The sequence below is a fragment of the Drosophila teissieri genome, chromosome 2L (genome assembly GCF_016746235.2).
Source record: "Drosophila teissieri strain GT53w chromosome 2L, Prin_Dtei_1.1, whole genome shotgun sequence".
Taxonomy (NCBI): domain Eukaryota; kingdom Metazoa; phylum Arthropoda; class Insecta; order Diptera; family Drosophilidae; genus Drosophila; species Drosophila teissieri.
The window spans coordinates 1-14,909 of record NC_053029.1 but is presented as its reverse complement, the minus strand read 5'-3'; the positions used below and the strand labels follow the sequence as shown (position 1 = coordinate 14,909).

The following is a 14,909-nucleotide window of genomic DNA, read 5'->3' as shown; positions in this document are numbered from 1 at the left end:
CTATTCTTTAAGTTTTTTATTTCATCATTTAATTCGTTTAGCGTAATGGGTTGGTTATGGGGGTTTTTGTTTAGATTATGTCGTTCTGTTAGCATGCTTTCCTTAATTATTCTTAGTCCGGTGTTAACCTTATCTATGTGGTAATCAGGTACAATTTTATTTGGCTTGAATCTTCCTTCCAAGTGGGAGACAAACGCTTCTGTTGTCTCCTTAATTGTTTTAGTCCATTTAGGGCCTTTTTTGGTTTCTAATTTGAGGGGAAAGTTGGGTTGATTCATTTTTTTCCCTTCATCTAGCAGCCTCCAAATTTTCCTCATTCTGTCCGGGTTATTTGTGTCAATTCCTTCAATTTGCTCATTGATTCTCTTTTCTCTTAAGATTTTAATTGCTTTTTTAAGTCGATTTTCAGCTGCTTTTAGTTTAGTTTTGTCCTCGTTCGTTCTAGTAGCTTTAAAAATTCTACTTTGTATACGTTTTTCTTCCAGCAATCTGCTTGTGTTTTCGTCTAGTGTGAGCGTATGACTATTTCTGTTAGCTTGCCCATATCTTCTTCTGTGGTTATCAGGAATTCTTGGGGAGGGAGTTGATTCAGCAGCCGAGTCCTTGATGTTTTTAATAAATATGTTTATGGCGTCATTTATGTCTTCTGCTACCCTTATCTCAGTGTTTAGAAGTATCTTCCTTTCTAGAACGTTCTTAAAGAGCTCAATGTTCGTTGTTTTCTTGAGGATATTGTTGTTTTGTTTTTGCAGGGAGATGGTTTTTATATCTAGGTTTATCTCAAGTAAGATGGGAAGATGGTCTGAGGATAGGTGTGCACTTGAGGAGATTCTTTTTTCATACCTGCCAAGCCGTTTACATATCGAGAAGTCTATTGCTGACGGGCTTTTCCTTGTATCGTGCGGGAAATGTGTAGCGCTGCCAGTCGCGACGATTTCAGCCATGGAGTCTGCTTGAATTGCATCGTAGAGTGCGGCGCCACGTTGGCAGGCGCGTATACAACCCCATTGTCTATGTTTTGCGTTCCAGTCGCCACATAGAATGAGCTTAGTCTGCCCTCCCATAGTTTTCTCAGCAAAATTGAGAACGTCAGTAAAATGGTGGGGCGACCAGCTTAGCGAAGGCGGACAGTAGACAGATGCTATTACAATCATTTCGCTGCGTCTGTTGTTTTCAGGCAGTAATACTATTGGGGCACTTTGTATGCATTCCTGCTCGATCGGTTCTAAGGCCATGTGGCGGAGACTACTGTTTACTATCGTGGCGACTCCTCCTCTCTTGCTAGAAACAGGATTTTGGGCTAAGTATGTGAAATATCCTGGCAGCTCTAGTTTGGTAGAATTGTTGTCTAGTCTAGTTTCGGTGACTATGATTATGTGGGCATCAATATTTAGAATGAACAGCTTAAGCTCATCTATTTTATTGTTGATCCCACCAGCATTCCAGAAAGCGATTTTAAGGATGTCCCTGTTGCACTCCCGAGTCATAGGAAACGTCACTTTCTGATGTTACTAGAAAGAGCATTTAAACGAAGATTGGATCTCGGAAAGGATTTTTTGGAGACTTTGGACAGTCTTTTCCTTGGCTTAGTAGGCGGGTGACGATTTCAAGAAGGTTGTTGAGCTTCTTTTCCATCCCTTCAATGCGATTTAAAAGGTATTGCTCCCCACTCACCTCCTTAGATCCGTCATTAGGAATATTTTGTGCTAATGGTGGTGGGCGGAAATGAGTGAGATGGGTGTTGGCCGGGTTTAGGGCGCTATTTGGGTTTTTTCTGCTTTCTTCTAGAGAGGCCAAGACCTTTTTACTAGTTGTCGGCGGGCTTGTCTCATTCCTCGGTTTTGTGTCCAATGTCCTGATTCTGTTTAAGCGTTTATTTATAGATAGATTCCTTTGCGATATCTTCTTTCCTTGGATTCTTTTGGCAGGTAGTTTTGTGTTGTTTACTAATGTGCGAGGGAGGGGGTGTGTGTAGGGCTGCTTATTGTGGGGCGTCTGAATGTGGGTGGGTTTTGGGTAGGGATGTTTATTGCGGGGGGTCTGAAGGTGGGTGGGTTGTGAGTGAAGGGATTGAATTTTGTTGATAGATAGTCTTTGCTTTGCTTCTTGGAAAACAGGACATCCTTTATAGCTGCTAACGTGGCTTCCATTGCAGTTTGCACAAGTAGCCGGAAGGTTTTTGGGTTTGGTGCATGAGACCGTGGCGTGCAGCTGGCCACATTTCATGCATTTAAACGGGTTCCTGCAATAATTTTTTGTGTGTCCAAAGCATTGGCAGCGATGGCATTGTGTAGGATCCTTCGATACCCGTTTCCTTTCAACCTTGACCGTTTGTCCTCCAAGGGATTTTATTAGCAGGACCTTAAGATGGCTGCCGTCAGCCTTGGGTACAACCTCAACCTCATGGATGCGCATAGGATTTCTCGTGTCCCTAAACTGCATTGCCCTGATAAATTTTGTAGCTATACCGATGTCTTGAAGTTGGCTTTCTATCCATTTGGTCGGGGTTGACTGGTGGAGGTTCCTAATTACAATTTGGAAGCCCTTTGCACTCTTTGGCTGGTGAGAGTGTAGGGGAATGTTTGCTTCAAGGAGGACATTCTGAATTGCATTGTAGGCGTCCATCGTTTTAGCCTGGATTCTAATATTGTTGCCAAGTTCAGACTTGGTAGTAAAGCTATTTACCCCGGCTTTATAGTTTAGTTTTTCTATTAGCGGGATAATCTGCTGTATATTGGACAGGAAGATTGATGGTGGTTTTCTGCTAGCTGGAACAGTTTTCCAGGGCGGTAGGTCGGGATCGGCTGCTGCGTTTGAGGGACTTATTGCTGGAGCTGTGTCCATTTCAGCTGACTTCTGCAGGGATTCTCTTCTCGAGTCTTGCCGAATCTTAATAGCTGCTTTGCTTTTGAATAAAGGTGTATCAGAGAGTAGGTTTGTGACCCCCAGATCATCATCAGAGAAGTCGTGGCGTATTCTAACCTTTTTGTTAGAGGTTTGGAGTAGGCCTTCATCAAGACAGTCCCCACGGCGCTTCCCAGGGGTTTTAGGAGAAATCAGTGTTTTATTTAGATTTTTTCTAGCTGCAGTCGGAGGGCGTCCGAGGGCGGCAGAGTCATGTTTTGCTTGAGGGGGATTTTGCATTGGAGTTGGTGAGCGTTTTGCATTTTCTCTAATCAGCTCTGCAAAAGTTTTGACAGGAAAGATATTCTGAGTAGCTGTGGGTTTGTCTGTGTAAGTGACAGCACTGATTGCTGGGCTTGGGTTTGTGTCTTGGGCGGCATGCAATGCGTTTATGGCGGGCTTTATTGGTTTTGTCTGGCGTGAGTATGTGTGGGAGGGAGAAGCTGCTTTTGCGGTTTTTAATGCTTTGGTTGCATTGGTGTCGTTATATTGTGTGGGTATGTTTAGATGTGTTTTGGCGGGAATAAAGTTTTGTGATGCTGTGTGTTTGTTTGTGTGGGTGAGTGTCTTGGCTGCTATGCTTGTTATTTGCTTCTGGGAGAGGGGGGAGGGGCTTAAAGCGGGCTGTGTTGGCTTGGTTTCACTTAGGTGTGAGTGTGGGGAGAGAATTAATTTAGCGGTTTTTGATGCTGTGGCTGCACTAGTGTCGTTATGTTGTGTGGGTGAGTTAATGTGTGTTTTGGCGGAAAAGAGATTTTGTGATGCTGTGTTTTTGTGTTTGTCTGTATGGGTGTGTGTCCCGGCTGATTCGCTTGTGATTTGCTTTTGTGTGAGGGGTGAAATGTTTTTGGCGGGCTGTGTTGGCTTGGTTTCACTTTGGTGTGAGTGTGAAGAGAAGTTTATTTTAGCGGTTTTTGATGCTTTGGTTGCATTAGTGTCATTATATTGTAAGAAAGTGCTAGGGCTTTTATATATGGAAGAGGGGGGCGGCGGGGTTTTGGCGGGCTTTGGCGGCTTGGCTTGGTTTAAATGTGTTAGTGTGTGTGTGGGGGACGCTGTTTTTTTTTCAGTAGGCTTTGGTTTTAACGGCTTGGTTTGATGTAGATGTGTTTGTGTGGGAGAAATTATTTTGGTAGTTTTCAATGCTTTAATTGCATTGGTGTCATTATCTTGTAAGAAAGTGCTAGGGCTTTTATATAGGGAAATGGGGTTAGGGCTATCGGCAGGCTTTTTTTCTATGGCTTCAGGGTTTTTAGTGCAAATAACGCTTGTATCAACAAATAAGGGGTCTGGTAAAATCACATTTTTATTTTTAAGTAGTACACAGTTTTCGAAATTATACAATTTCTCGTCAGCATTTTTTTCGTAGTGGCTTCGTCTTACTATGGTGGTTTCATTTGTTGTTGGTGTTGTATCCAACGACGAGACATCCATCATAAACGCTGATTGTGGGCTGCTCTTGTCTTCCGAAGAAATTGAAAAGATAGATAGGCAGCTGTCGCTTGAGTCCATTTTTTTGTCGAGTTTAGAATTGTAATTGTGAGTTTTTTTGATTGTAATTGCGCGTCCCGCCGTGCTCGCTTCTTTTTTTTTTTTCCGATTCAAAATTGCGCTCCCTCCGACGCGTCCGGCCTCTGTTACTTTTTGGCTATTACTGGTTTATTTTCCACACTGTAGCGGGTATGTCGTTTTCCAATACTAAAACAGGTCTAGTATCGGATGATCGATATTGGCGGTAATTTTAAACGTGTGAATATCGGTTGGTATTTTAAATAGTCTGTCTATGGTTTTCCAATACTAAACGGGGTAGTATCGGATAATCGATAGTGGCGGTAATTTTAAAAGTGTGTATATCGGTTGGTATTAAATAGTCTGTCTATGGTATTATCGTATAATCGATAGTGGCGATAATTTTAAGCGTGTGTATATCGGTTGGTATTTTTAATTAGTGTTGTCCTAGTATTAATCGTTCTTGTAGAGATGCGGTCCCATTCATTCATGCATTTTAACGGCGTCGGTTGTACGGTCTCTCTTTGCTCAGCTTGGTGTGAATGCACGTGCATCCGCTTTTAGCTTTTTACCTACTTGCTGCTGGAAACCTGGAACTGGACCGCAATACTTAAGTGCGCACTTGTGTAAGTATTCAACACATCCCTTCTGCGAATTCAAGTGCGCGCGTGGACAGCGCAAGTGTAAGCCAGCAGCAAAAAGCAATTGGCCGCATTTCCGTCTGGCAGCAGGGGTGCTGCGGCGTAGTAGCAGGTGGCCAGGAGTATATTAATAAGGTGCCGCACGTGTTGAGTAGATCATTAATGGCTCGCTTATTCTTTTCTTTGCAGGAAAACTTGCAGCCGCCACTCCTCGAACCAGCCGTCCTCCATCTGCGCAAGGATGACGTAATTTGCCAGCGGGCCGCCCCTTGTTGGACCATCCACCAGATCTGCGCAGAACATCCACCGGCAGATCCGCGCGCCGGCGCAGCACTGGAATAGGCCGCCGCTCCTTGCTCCTGCCGCCCACATCCGACGCACGGAAAATGCGACTGCCTGCGTGCCTCCCTCTGTGATAGACATCGAGCAGATCTGCGAGCAGCAGCCGCCACAACATCCGCGCGCAGCCGTAAAGAGGAGAAAACAGCAGCCGCTCCTGGGTCCCGCCGTCCTCCATCGGCGTATCCGCGCGCTGGCATAGGATGGAAGAACAGCGGCCATTCTTCGGTCCCGTTGGCCCCCACATGCGCAAGGACAACACGATTTCCAGCGAGGACGCCTTTTATGCCATCTGTACTGGCTTTGGTGGAAGGATGTGTCGGGTCCTCAGCGCCTATAGAATGCCAGTTGGCCAGGAATGAATTTTAAATAGTGTCGCGTGTGTTGTGTGGATACTAATCCTTTTCTTTATCTCTTCCCTACAGGGAGGCTTGTCGCCGAGTCGCTGCAACGATATACCAGCGAGCAGATCTGCGCGCAGGCTTTGGCTGGAGAGTTGCTGTCAGTCGTCGGCGATCGTTACCAGGACACATCAGGTTAGCCAATCTGCGCGCAGGCGTCAGTTGCAGCGGCTGCGGTTCTAGTTCCAGTGGACCTAATATTGCGCAAGGATAAGGCGATATCCAGTGAGCCGCCTTTTGTCAAGTCATCGAGTAGATCTGCGCGTAGAATATACCATAGTATCTGCGCGCAGGCGTGAATAAGGAGATCATCTGCTGCTTCTCGGACCTGTTGGCCCCCACATGCCCAAGGATGACACGATTTCCAGCGGAGAGCTTTTTGACGTCTGGACTGGATTTTGGTAGAAGGGTATGTCGAGTCCCAAGCGCCTGTAGGGTGCCCATTGGCCAGGAGTGAATTTTGTATAGTGTCGCGTGTGTTGTGTAGTTGCTAATCCTTTTCTTTATCTAATCCCTACAGGGAGCCTTGTCGCCGAGTCGCTGCAAGGATACACCAGCGAGCAGATCTGCGCGCAGGCATTGGCTAGGAAAATTGCAGTCATTCGTCGGCGCTCGTTGTCAGGACAAGAACAGGTAGCCAATCTGCGCGCAGGCGTCAATTGCAGCGGCTGTGGATTCAATTCCAGTGGACTTCATATTGAGCAAGGACAGCGCTCGTATCAGCAAGCATTGCAGGACTAGGAGACTTCATCAGGCTGTTCTACGTAAAGTATTTTAAGTAAATTTTACCATTGTTTGTAAGATTATTTTAGTACCCTTTAGTTGAGCCTTTAGCCTTTATATTTTTTTTTTCAATTTCTATTTTTTTTTCTCTTTAGTTGTTAGTTTTTGCCGACCTTTTTACCGTGTTTTTTTTTTTTTTTTTTTTTTTTGTTTTTTGTTATTGCTTAGCCTTCTTGTTTTTAAATTGTTTTAGTTATTGTTTTAGTTATTATGTTATGTCCCCTTCGTAATCGGGTAGGATTATTCGTTGGATGCTTATGGGTTGCCCTCTGAATTTTTGTATTATTTCTTGCCTAGTTAGGTCCCCATTTCTATATCTTTTATTGTACATATTTATCTCCAACTCGCACCATCTGTCAGGAGGCCATTTTTGGTTTTCCCTTTCTCTTTTTTCCCTTTCTTCCTGTTTTTTTATTCTTTTGAGCTCTTCCTCCTCTTCCTCTAGTCTCAGCAAGGTGGGGAGTTCAGTTAGATGCATTTGTCTTATTTTCTCTCTCTCGCTACGCTTTTTTACGGTTCTGCAGTCATCTATATCAGGGATTTTTAAGAGTTTAGGTGAGAGGGTAAGTCCAGTCTGCTTTTGCGTGATATGATCATTTGTCATTTTAAAGTACCTCTGCCTGCTTCTTTCTAGTCTGTTCGGGATATAGTGCCTAGAGAGAATCCTGCGAACAGCTATATTTGGGTGCGATTTTATAGTTTCTGAGAACCTGTGCATAGCCTGTTGATAGAATTCTTCTACTGTTTTGACGCCAAAAAGGTCCCTTATAGTTTGGTTTCTCGTATATCTTCCCGCTCTACATATGTCTCTTATTTTTCTGTTTTCCTCAACCTGGACCCTCCTTATCTGTGCATCTGTCACAAGGGGACCCCAAGCTGCTATGGCATACTGCCATATTGGTGATAAAACTGATTTAAGGATCAGTATCTTAGTTTTAGTAGGGAGTTTACTTCTTCCGTTTAGGATCCATGTCAATTTTCTGTAGGCTGTAGAGTATTTACCCAATAGCTTTGTGACGTGAGAGCTAAGGGTTAGCTTGCTATCAAGGGTTACGCCAAGGTATGATTGCTTGCTTTCCTTCTTTATTGTTTGACCCTTGATCTTCACATTCATTGAGTTTGTAGGTAAGTCGTTTTTTAATGTAAAAATGACATGTCCGGTTTTAGCAGCGTTTACTGAGATACCCCATTTGTCCGCCCAGTCCGAAAATGTCTTGAGGTAGTTTTCGTTGTTTCTTGTGGCGGCGGTTGCTAGTGTGTCTGAGCTGAGGACTATAGTGTCGTCTGCGTATGTTGAGAGCATAATTCTTTGTGTTGGTGAAGGGCGGTAGATATATGGGAGGGGCATGTCAGAGGAGAAGATAGAGTAAAGTAGTGGTCCGAGATTGCTTCCTTGAGGCACTCCTGCGCCTATTTGTCCTGTTCTCGAGGTCTCTCCTGCTTGGTCTTTAACTTCGAACGTTCTATTTGTAAGGTAGCTCTCCAGTATGATGTATAGGTTGTAAGGTAGGATCTTAGCTAATTTAAGTAAAAGGCCTTCGTGCCATACCCTATCAAAGGCCTCAGAGATGTCAAGGAAAACCGCTGAGCAGTATTCCTTCCGCTCGAAGGCCTCGAGGATGAACTGGGTGACCCTGGCTATTTGCTGCTCAGTTCCGTGCTCTTTTCTGAAGCCAAATTGGTGCAGTGGTATGGCTTTTTTGAATAGATCTACCCTGAAAAGTCTTTTTAGGAGTAGTCTTTCAAACATTTTAGAGAGTCCCGAGAGTAGACTAATCGGCCTGTATGACTTCGGCTCGTTTGAGCTTTTCCCTGGCTTCAGGATCATTTTTACCTGTGCATGTTTCCAGGCTTCAGGGTAGTATCCTAATCTAAGTATGGAGTTATAGATTAGGATAAGGTACAGGGTAGCTTTAGTCGGTAGGGTTTTTATGAGCTGGTTTGTTATAAGGTCTTTACCAGGTGCTTTGCTATTCTTTAAGTTTTTTATTTCATCATTTAATTCGTTTAGCGTAATGGGTTGGTTATGGGGGTTTTTGTTTAGATTATGTCGTTCTGTTAGCATGCTTTCCTTAATTATTCTTAGTCCGGTGTTAACCTTATCTATGTGGTAATCAGGTACAATTTTATTTGGCTTGAATCTTCCTTCCAAGTGGGAGACAAACGCTTCTGTTGTCTCCTTAATTGTTTTAGTCCATTTAGGGCCTTTTTTGGTTTCTAATTTGAGGGGAAAGTTGGGTTGATTCATTTTTTTCCCTTCATCTAGCAGCCTCCAAATTTTCCTCATTCTGTCCGGGTTATTTGTGTCAATTCCTTCAATTTGCTCATTGATTCTCTTTTCTCTTAAGATTTTAATTGCTTTTTTAAGTCGATTTTCAGCTGCTTTTAGTTTAGTTTTGTCCTCGTTCGTTCTAGTAGCTTTAAAAATTCTACTTTGTATACGTTTTTCTTCCAGCAATCTGCTTGTGTTTTCGTCTAGTGTGAGCGTATGACTATTTCTGTTAGCTTGCCCATATCTTCTTCTGTGGTTATCAGGAATTCTTGGGGAGGGAGTTGATTCAGCAGCCGAGTCCTTGATGTTTTTAATAAATATGTTTATGGCGTCATTTATGTCTTCTGCTACCCTTATCTCAGTGTTTAGAAGTATCTTCCTTTCTAGAACGTTCTTAAAGAGCTCAATGTTCGTTGTTTTCTTGAGGATATTGTTGTTTTGTTTTTGCAGGGAGATGGTTTTTATATCTAGGTTTATCTCAAGTAAGATGGGAAGATGGTCTGAGGATAGGTGTGCACTTGAGGAGATTCTTTTTTCATACCTGCCAAGCCGTTTACATATCGAGAAGTCTATTGCTGACGGGCTTTTCCTTGTATCGTGCGGGAAATGTGTAGCGCTGCCAGTCGCGACGATTTCAGCCATGGAGTCTGCTTGAATTGCATCGTAGAGTGCGGCGCCACGTTGGCAGGCGCGTATACAACCCCATTGTCTATGTTTTGCGTTCCAGTCGCCACATAGAATGAGCTTAGTCTGCCCTCCCATAGTTTTCTCAGCAAAATTGAGAACGTCAGTAAAATGGTGGGGCGACCAGCTTAGCGAAGGCGGACAGTAGACAGATGCTATTACAATCATTTCGCTGCGTCTGTTGTTTTCAGGCAGTAATACTATTGGGGCACTTTGTATGCATTCCTGCTCGATCGGTTCTAAGGCCATGTGGCGGAGACTACTGTTTACTATCGTGGCGACTCCTCCTCTCTTGCTAGAAACAGGATTTTGGGCTAAGTATGTGAAATATCCTGGCAGCTCTAGTTTGGTAGAATTGTTGTCTAGTCTAGTTTCGGTGACTATGATTATGTGGGCATCAATATTTAGAATGAACAGCTTAAGCTCATCTATTTTATTGTTGATCCCACCAGCATTCCAGAAAGCGATTTTAAGGATGTCCCTGTTGCACTCCCGAGTCATAGGAAACGTCACTTTCTGATGTTACTAGAAAGAGCATTTAAACGAAGATTGGATCTCGGAAAGGATTTTTTGGAGACTTTGGACAGTCTTTTCCTTGGCTTAGTAGGCGGGTGACGATTTCAAGAAGGTTGTTGAGCTTCTTTTCCATCCCTTCAATGCGATTTAAAAGGTATTGCTCCCCACTCACCTCCTTAGATCCGTCATTAGGAATATTTTGTGCTAATGGTGGTGGGCGGAAATGAGTGAGATGGGTGTTGGCCGGGTTTAGGGCGCTATTTGGGTTTTTTCTGCTTTCTTCTAGAGAGGCCAAGACCTTTTTACTAGTTGTCGGCGGGCTTGTCTCATTCCTCGGTTTTGTGTCCAATGTCCTGATTCTGTTTAAGCGTTTATTTATAGATAGATTCCTTTGCGATATCTTCTTTCCTTGGATTCTTTTGGCAGGTAGTTTTGTGTTGTTTACTAATGTGCGAGGGAGGGGGTGTGTGTAGGGCTGCTTATTGTGGGGCGTCTGAATGTGGGTGGGTTTTGGGTAGGGATGTTTATTGCGGGGGGTCTGAAGGTGGGTGGGTTGTGAGTGAAGGGATTGAATTTTGTTGATAGATAGTCTTTGCTTTGCTTCTTGGAAAACAGGACATCCTTTATAGCTGCTAACGTGGCTTCCATTGCAGTTTGCACAAGTAGCCGGAAGGTTTTTGGGTTTGGTGCATGAGACCGTGGCGTGCAGCTGGCCACATTTCATGCATTTAAACGGGTTCCTGCAATAATTTTTTGTGTGTCCAAAGCATTGGCAGCGATGGCATTGTGTAGGATCCTTCGATACCCGTTTCCTTTCAACCTTGACCGTTTGTCCTCCAAGGGATTTTATTAGCAGGACCTTAAGATGGCTGCCGTCAGCCTTGGGTACAACCTCAACCTCATGGATGCGCATAGGATTTCTCGTGTCCCTAAACTGCATTGCCCTGATAAATTTTGTAGCTATACCGATGTCTTGAAGTTGGCTTTCTATCCATTTGGTCGGGGTTGACTGGTGGAGGTTCCTAATTACAATTTGGAAGCCCTTTGCACTCTTTGGCTGGTGAGAGTGTAGGGGAATGTTTGCTTCAAGGAGGACATTCTGAATTGCATTGTAGGCGTCCATCGTTTTAGCCTGGATTCTAATATTGTTGCCAAGTTCAGACTTGGTAGTAAAGCTATTTACCCCGGCTTTATAGTTTAGTTTTTCTATTAGCGGGATAATCTGCTGTATATTGGACAGGAAGATTGATGGTGGTTTTCTGCTAGCTGGAACAGTTTTCCAGGGCGGTAGGTCGGGATCGGCTGCTGCGTTTGAGGGACTTATTGCTGGAGCTGTGTCCATTTCAGCTGACTTCTGCAGGGATTCTCTTCTCGAGTCTTGCCGAATCTTAATAGCTGCTTTGCTTTTGAATAAAGGTGTATCAGAGAGTAGGTTTGTGACCCCCAGATCATCATCAGAGAAGTCGTGGCGTATTCTAACCTTTTTGTTAGAGGTTTGGAGTAGGCCTTCATCAAGACAGTCCCCACGGCGCTTCCCAGGGGTTTTAGGAGAAATCAGTGTTTTATTTAGATTTTTTCTAGCTGCAGTCGGAGGGCGTCCGAGGGCGGCAGAGTCATGTTTTGCTTGAGGGGGATTTTGCATTGGAGTTGGTGAGCGTTTTGCATTTTCTCTAATCAGCTCTGCAAAAGTTTTGACAGGAAAGATATTCTGAGTAGCTGTGGGTTTGTCTGTGTAAGTGACAGCACTGATTGCTGGGCTTGGGTTTGTGTCTTGGGCGGCATGCAATGCGTTTATGGCGGGCTTTATTGGTTTTGTCTGGCGTGAGTATGTGTGGGAGGGAGAAGCTGCTTTTGCGGTTTTTAATGCTTTGGTTGCATTGGTGTCGTTATATTGTGTGGGTATGTTTAGATGTGTTTTGGCGGGAATAAAGTTTTGTGATGCTGTGTGTTTGTTTGTGTGGGTGAGTGTCTTGGCTGCTATGCTTGTTATTTGCTTCTGGGAGAGGGGGGAGGGGCTTAAAGCGGGCTGTGTTGGCTTGGTTTCACTTAGGTGTGAGTGTGGGGAGAGAATTAATTTAGCGGTTTTTGATGCTGTGGCTGCACTAGTGTCGTTATGTTGTGTGGGTGAGTTAATGTGTGTTTTGGCGGAAAAGAGATTTTGTGATGCTGTGTTTTTGTGTTTGTCTGTATGGGTGTGTGTCCCGGCTGATTCGCTTGTGATTTGCTTTTGTGTGAGGGGTGAAATGTTTTTGGCGGGCTGTGTTGGCTTGGTTTCACTTTGGTGTGAGTGTGAAGAGAAGTTTATTTTAGCGGTTTTTGATGCTTTGGTTGCATTAGTGTCATTATATTGTAAGAAAGTGCTAGGGCTTTTATATATGGAAGAGGGGGGCGGCGGGGTTTTGGCGGGCTTTGGCGGCTTGGCTTGGTTTAAATGTGTTAGTGTGTGTGTGGGGGACGCTGTTTTTTTTTCAGTAGGCTTTGGTTTTAACGGCTTGGTTTGATGTAGATGTGTTTGTGTGGGAGAAATTATTTTGGTAGTTTTCAATGCTTTAATTGCATTGGTGTCATTATCTTGTAAGAAAGTGCTAGGGCTTTTATATAGGGAAATGGGGTTAGGGCTATCGGCAGGCTTTTTTTCTATGGCTTCAGGGTTTTTAGTGCAAATAACGCTTGTATCAACAAATAAGGGGTCTGGTAAAATCACATTTTTATTTTTAAGTAGTACACAGTTTTCGAAATTATACAATTTCTCGTCAGCATTTTTTTCGTAGTGGCTTCGTCTTACTATGGTGGTTTCATTTGTTGTTGGTGTTGTATCCAACGACGAGACATCCATCATAAACGCTGATTGTGGGCTGCTCTTGTCTTCCGAAGAAATTGAAAAGATAGATAGGCAGCTGTCGCTTGAGTCCATTTTTTTGTCGAGTTTAGAATTGTAATTGTGAGTTTTTTTGATTGTAATTGCGCGTCCCGCCGTGCTCGCTTCTTTTTTTTTTTTCCGATTCAAAATTGCGCTCCCTCCGACGCGTCCGGCCTCTGTTACTTTTTGGCTATTACTGGTTTATTTTCCACACTGTAGCGGGTATGTCGTTTTCCAATACTAAAACAGGTCTAGTATCGGATGATCGATATTGGCGGTAATTTTAAACGTGTGAATATCGGTTGGTATTTTAAATAGTCTGTCTATGGTTTTCCAATACTAAACGGGGTAGTATCGGATAATCGATAGTGGCGGTAATTTTAAAAGTGTGTATATCGGTTGGTATTAAATAGTCTGTCTATGGTATTATCGTATAATCGATAGTGGCGATAATTTTAAGCGTGTGTATATCGGTTGGTATTTTTAATTAGTGTTGTCCTAGTATTAATCGTTCTTGTAGAGATGCGGTCCCATTCATTCATGCATTTTAACGGCGTCGGTTGTACGGTCTCTCTTTGCTCAGCTTGGTGTGAATGCACGTGCATCCGCTTTTAGCTTTTTACCTACTTGCTGCTGGAAACCTGGAACTGGACCGCAATACTTAAGTGCGCACTTGTGTAAGTATTCAACACATCCCTTCTGCGAATTCAAGTGCGCGCGTGGACAGCGCAAGTGTAAGCCAGCAGCAAAAAGCAATTGGCCGCATTTCCGTCTGGCAGCAGGGGTGCTGCGGCGTAGTAGCAGGTGGCCAGGAGTATATTAATAAGGTGCCGCACGTGTTGAGTAGATCATTAATGGCTCGCTTATTCTTTTCTTTGCAGGAAAACTTGCAGCCGCCACTCCTCGAACCAGCCGTCCTCCATCTGCGCAAGGATGACGTAATTTGCCAGCGGGCCGCCCCTTGTTGGACCATCCACCAGATCTGCGCAGAACATCCACCGGCAGATCCGCGCGCCGGCGCAGCACTGGAATAGGCCGCCGCTCCTTGCTCCTGCCGCCCACATCCGACGCACGGAAAATGCGACTGCCTGCGTGCCTCCCTCTGTGATAGACATCGAGCAGATCTGCGAGCAGCAGCCGCCACAACATCCGCGCGCAGCCGTAAAGAGGAGAAAACAGCAGCCGCTCCTGGGTCCCGCCGTCCTCCATCGGCGTATCCGCGCGCTGGCATAGGATGGAAGAACAGCGGCCATTCTTCGGTCCCGTTGGCCCCCACATGCGCAAGGACAACACGATTTCCAGCGAGGACGCCTTTTATGCCATCTGTACTGGCTTTGGTGGAAGGATGTGTCGGGTCCTCAGCGCCTATAGAATGCCAGTTGGCCAGGAATGAATTTTAAATAGTGTCGCGTGTGTTGTGTGGATACTAATCCTTTTCTTTATCTCTTCCCTACAGGGAGGCTTGTCGCCGAGTCGCTGCAACGATATACCAGCGAGCAGATCTGCGCGCAGGCTTTGGCTGGAGAGTTGCTGTCAGTCGTCGGCGATCGTTACCAGGACACATCAGGTTAGCCAATCTGCGCGCAGGCGTCAGTTGCAGCGGCTGCGGTTCTAGTTCCAGTGGACCTAATATTGCGCAAGGATAAGGCGATATCCAGTGAGCCGCCTTTTGTCAAGTCATCGAGTAGATCTGCGCGTAGAATATACCATAGTATCTGCGCGCAGGCGTGAATAAGGAGATCATCTGCTGCTTCTCGGACCTGTTGGCCCCCACATGCCCAAGGATGACACGATTTCCAGCGGAGAGCTTTTTGACGTCTGGACTGGATTTTGGTAGAAGGGTATGTCGAGTCCCAAGCGCCTGTAGGGTGCCCATTGGCCAGGAGTGAATTTTGTATAGTGTCGCGTGTGTTGTGTAGTTGCTAATCCTTTTCTTTATCTAATCCCTACAGGGAGCCTTGTCGCCGAGTCGCTGCAAGGATACACCAGCGAGCAGATCT

At 44.7% G+C, this 14,909-nt stretch overlaps 1 long non-coding RNA gene across 1 annotated transcript; it reads left to right on the top strand.

Moving 5' to 3' along the window:
- Positions 1-4,914: 4,914 nt before the first annotated feature.
- Positions 4,915-14,909, top strand: LOC122621828. Its single transcript, XR_006326251.1, has 5 exons — positions 4,915-5,039; positions 5,244-6,203; positions 6,315-6,558; positions 13,791-14,750; positions 14,862-14,909. It is a non-coding gene; the product is annotated as an uncharacterized LOC122621828 (long non-coding RNA).